Consider the following 6000-nt stretch of genomic DNA (forward strand, 5'->3'; position numbering starts at 1 on the left):
TGAAAGCGCACGTCGCACGCAAGTTCCTGCTTTGAAAATGTTGCTACAAGAAAATATTCTACAAAATTCTAATCTTTCTCACAAAAGTCACCAAAGAAAGCGGTTATAGTCAAGTTGTATAAATAAAGGTACGTATTGACCTACGTAATGTCGGGAATTTTATGGACGTAAATATTTTTTTTTGTACAAATTGATTTTCTTTATAAATTATATGTAACAATACAAGTTTTCTGTGTCATCTTCAAAGACACGTCGCATATTTGTGAAATCAGTACATATCTTAATAATTTTTGCATTTAGAGTTGTCAGATGGTATTTGAAATGAATTAGGTTAGCAAAACTGACTAGCGTTAAAAATGCAATGAAAAATCATTTTTCGCCAGTCTAGCCACTTGAAGATATGCTTATAAACACAACGGCTAATAAAGAACGATTGATCTGTTACAAGGCGTGGGTATATTGGTGGAACATTTTCCATGATTGATCGCATTCTTAACGCGAATGAACTGGAGGTATAAGTTCATCGCTTTAAAGTTTTTACACTTTAAACCAATTAAGCTTAAATATTACCAACTACTGTTTGATAATACAAAATTTCTTGTTGACTATGAAAATGCGACGAAATATTGTTTTTTTTTTTTAAAATATACACATAAATTTTTGAAAGAGTTAATTGTTTTGTGTTTTTATTACAACGGTAGAGGCTTTGAAAAGCAAATTTAGGTATGCGATTCCGAAAACTAAATTCCGACATCATTTTCATATCTATTAACATTCTTCCTAAAGTCTATGGATTGTAATAGATCTTTTGTTCAAAGAAGAAATATTCCTAAAGTTAATAACTTTTATGTTAGTTACATGTTTATTTTCAACTCAGCTCGTCAGTTTCAATATAACATTTGCTATCAATTATTCGTCAGAACGCCATTAAAACAGTGATCGAAACGCAAACTTTACAGAAAGCTTCCATTAGCACGTAACTGTTGAAGTGATTTACAAAATTGCTTTTGTAACTTTTATTTGTTCATTTAAATAGCGTTTGATATATTTTACCATTTTTATATTTACGTCACGGTTTTTGGTTAGAATGATTTTTATTTAATTTTAAGACAAATACGCAACAAGGGTGATTGCTTTTAATTTTTGTAGGTTCTGACATCTCTTAAATATGTAACCGTAGTATTATTTGTTATTTATTTAAATCGTATTTAGAACATTTTGTTTTTCATTTTGATATTCACGTAACTATTTAAGATAAGAAGCGATAATGTTCTTCATTACCTTTAATAGAAAAGTAAACATGACTATTTGCATTTTAATACGCCCGTTTGTTCTTTAATAAAGTTTGGGGTAACCCAGAGGTTGTCTTCAAGGTATCATCTAACCCATATTTGTTCGTTAAAATTGTATTTGTTATATATTGTCTATTTTCAAACGTTCAGGCCACAATTCTAAGTGAGAATTGATAATGACCTGTTTTTATTTCAATATTAATATGTGCAGAAAACTTGACTCTTCGTTTTTAATTGGCTTGTGTGTTCTTTAGGAAGGGGGTGGATAAAGCTAACTAACTATTGATGTATTTTGTCTTTCGAATAATATTCATAGTTTTTATGATAATAATCTTCATTTAATTTGATTTTTCAAAAAAAAATATGTCTGCTTTTTACAGAATTAAATGTCCTTAAAGGAGGTATTTTTTTTAAAGCTATAGTGAAAATGACTACGATTGTTGTTAATAAACCAGTAGTATACCACAAAAAATATGCAACGATGTTCGTGTGTGTGTAGTATAATATTATTAAAGTAAAAAGAGATTAATGTATACGGAAATTGCACGATCTATTTCCGACAGTTCGTTTTTATCACTAGGCATTGAAACGTCCGGGCTCCATCCCTTTGTTGAGAATATTTCTCGTAAAGGAAGGAAGCTTTTCGCTTCGAAAGTTTTAAAGCGCACTAGCGAATTGGTTAGAGCACGTCAGTATTTCGGTATGAATATAACTGATATTTCTTAAATAAATTAGTAAATAGCCTTTTGCTTGCCTGATTCGTAAAACGGATATAAATAAAAAAAATAATTTGTCAATTCTTATTTTAAATTCAAATTGTAGTAGAGTGTATAGAGTTGTATAATTCCTTTACTTATTCTGAACAGTTTGCTCACTTGGTAAATATAGACTCTGCTCTAATTTTACTTCGGATACATATCATACTTTTATAATTTAAATGTATATAAAACATAAGCTATGTCTTGTGATATATTCGGTTAGTTTTCTATCATTTATGTAGCTTCTATAAATTTTAATCAAAATGTTATAAAAATCTATAACCAACCAATACATTCCATTGCGAATGTCGAACATCATTTTGCTTCAGGGGTAAAAGTCCCTAACTATAATGTTCAAATAACTTGTTTTGACATGGGTTATTAATACGCAAGTTAACTATCTAAATATATCACGACTTTATTTCTGAAACGTCCGAATTACCAAGAAATAAAATATTAAAAATTTTAATCCAAGATGTATACGGGTAATTCTCATGGAATCTCGAAATTCTTGTCCTTTTAGTTTTTACACAGTTCGAAACTATTCATGGTGGTATTTTTTTTTTTTTTAAAGAACATCACTTAGGCTAATAATTTTGGTAATAACCTTAAAACTTTATGTATATCTGTAAGGAATAATAAATATATAATACCCTTAAAATCATTCCCTCACTATGTCCCAAACTTTAAAATAAAACATGTTATAATTTTTTAACTAGAAATTGCTTAAAATTTATGTTTGCGCGTGTGACTATTTTATTAAAAATACATCAAAATTTTAAAAATTCTTCGAATTTAGGATTATTGATCGTAAATAAATGAGGAAATGTTGATTTGACATGTGTCCCTTAAAAAATAGTCATTCCCTCACACCATTACCGACAGTCGATAAGTTAGCGTACTTGAGATTTTTTATTGGAACTTCTATTAATTTTTGATAGTTGGTGACACTAACAATTGCTCAGAATGGCGAAGTTGTATTAAAATTGTCGGAGTACTTGTTGGAAGAAGATTAACTTACAATTTTTCAAAGATTACATTTCAGACAGTCATTCCATCACTGAGAAGAAAACAAAGAGGTAATTACTATATTCGAATATAGATTTAAAAATAAAGTATGTTTTTAGAAGCAGTAAAATCACCGAAAAATTTACATACAGCAGTTTACTACATTTGGAGATTTTTGAGGTTATGTTTTATTTTGTCATTCCCTCATTTCATTTCAAAATGAGGGAATGACAACTAATGAGGTAATGACGTCTAGACTATTTTAACTTAGTTTTTTAATGAACTTGCTTATGTCAACCTTAAATTTACTATTCTGTTTTGTTTTAGAGCTAAAAAATGGCACGAGGAAAGAAACTGTCTGATGCAGAAGCAAAATTGAAAAAAAAAGAATATGATCGAAAACGTAGAGAAAAAATGAAATCTAATCCTGAAGTGTTAGCAAAACTTCGCGAGAAAGAACGAATTTCATATCTTAAAAAAAAACAGAAGGGCCAAATAAAATCTGTAACTGCCATGAGTTCCAGAGAAAGAAGATTAAAGAGAAAAAATTGGAAAAAAAACAGTCAATCGTACAGACACCGAAAGGCACAAGTCCGTAAGAATCTGACAAGTCTCCTCAATAAAGTATCACCTTCAAGTTCTAGACTTGCAGCAGACCCTGTTCTTCAAAATAATAATAAGCGTGAAAGTATGATAGCTGTTTTGAGAAGGAAGCAATTAAGAAAACGTAGAGCAATACAATATGCAAAAATTGCTAAATTACAAAAAGAATTAAAAGAGCAAAGTCGACAAAAAGAGAAGTACAAGAAGAGATCTCAAAGGCGAAATAAAAAGGTTTTATCCTCTCCTGAAGCTAAAGTATCAGCACTTTTGAAAAACGTTCAAGGTGTCACTGTTACGCCTTTCCGTGGAACGCAAAAAATTCGCCAATTTGTGTTCGCTAGTGATATATTAGAGTTTAGAAGCCTTTCTTGCTGTCAATGTATTGGAGAATGTAGCCATTTTCACCTGGGATACTACTTATCTTCGAAAACTCCTCATGTTGAAAAAAGACTTGGAAAAGTACAAACGCGGTCTTGTGGTAGACAATCTGCGAATAATTTTTTCAATGATAATGATTCCCAAATTGATGAATCTTATGATATAGGCGATTTCGTTCTCATCAAGTGGAACGACGCAATTTATCCCGGAAAAATAACTTCAGTTTCTGATGATGCCGCTGTGGTAGATTGTATGGAAAGAGTAATTAAATCCTGGAGATGGCCTACACCCAAGGATGAAGCATTGTATCCCTGGACTGATGTTGTGCAGAAAATTGAACCTCCAAAATTTATCAGAAAAGGATATTTTTCCGTAAAGGAAATAAATCAGCTTAAATTGTAAAAGTTAAGACTTGACTGCAAGGTATTCTATTGTAGACTGATTCAGAAAAGACTATTATATTATTATATTCTAACTTGTGTGATATAATATTGTTTACTTTAAGACTAAATGTTGATATTAATGGTTTTAAACAATATTTTAGGATTTATATAAGAGATTTTGAAAATTTCTAAATGAGTTGAATATTTTTAGTCATTATTAATTAAGTTTCATGTTGCAAAGAAAATGCAATTAATATAAAAATGAAAGCAAGTTTTGCTGTAAGCAATTTGAGTCACTTTCAGAGCTGTGTTATTAGATAACTCCAGAATTTTCATATATATATTACCTACTAAAGTTATACATGTGTTCAAAAAATAAATAATTAAATTTTTCATAATAAACTAACATAAACATCATTTCCTCACCACAGTCATCATTCCCTCACTTTTAAAGTTTATCAATATTGATTTACTTCATTTAAAACTCGTTTATTCTGGGGACAACTATATTCCCTAAAGTTACTAACACATATAGTACAAATTTAAGATAAATTTAATAGATATTAACTAAAATAATTCTGAATAATTTAATTTACATTTTTTCGAGATTTCATGAGAATTACCCATACAACAAAATCATGACTACTATAATTTTTTTGTTACGTATTACGATTACTGTTTACAATTTGGCGGAAGAGCGAAGTGGCCTAATAAGTAAAAATATTTTCTTAAAAGAAGTCATATTTGTACGTAACTAAACTTGATTTCGAAATAATCATTTTTCATTTTCAAATCAGGCGTATCGCGTGGATAACATAAATATTTACAAGCCCTGTAAATAATATGAAAATATTTTATTAATAATGATATAATAATGTTAGACAAGCACAACATTATTAGTTTATTTACTAGGTAGTCATTATTGCTTAGTTTTTCATAAAACTTACGGATAATATTAGATCAAATCCAGGGCAGTATATTACTTACTTATTGACAATCTTTTATAAGAAACTAATATAAAATACTCTCATATTTCTGCATCATTAATTGAGAGCAAGAATAAAAAAAAAACAATTGTTAACTAGATTAATATTATTATTTGTTGATTATATATTTGTTGGAGGAATAGCGCCAGTAGTGTTTTTTAAAATATATGCGGTGTCAGCTTTGTCCAAGTCACTAATATAATTTTTATGATAACAACACACTTTTAAAGCAATAATGTTTTGAAGAAATTTCTTTTATTCTACTAACAGTACAACAATGTCTTCAGAGATCAAGGAGAAAACTTTCGGTTTTTGTCGTCGTTGCATATAGTTTTACCCACCATCTAGTAACATAGTTATAATCATCATTATCATTTCAGACTTCTGTCTTTTCCGTATATTTCCAATAGGACCGATTGAAAACGGCAACCGGCGGAAGCAACCAGCGTTTCCCGATGACCTCTGCAAGATCGTCTGTCTAACTGTAGGTGGACGTCCTATGGTGCGCTTGCCGGACCAAAACCTGTCCTATCCGTAACATACTGCAAAGTGTTTAAAACTTCGAAAACATAAAAGTAAGTAATAAGCTACA

Source organism: Battus philenor, unplaced genomic scaffold (genome assembly GCF_028537555.1).
Source record: "Battus philenor isolate CCGP_79_NKW_IND1 unplaced genomic scaffold, ilBatPhil1.0.hap1 SCAF_9, whole genome shotgun sequence".
NCBI lineage: Eukaryota > Metazoa > Arthropoda > Insecta > Lepidoptera > Papilionidae > Battus > Battus philenor.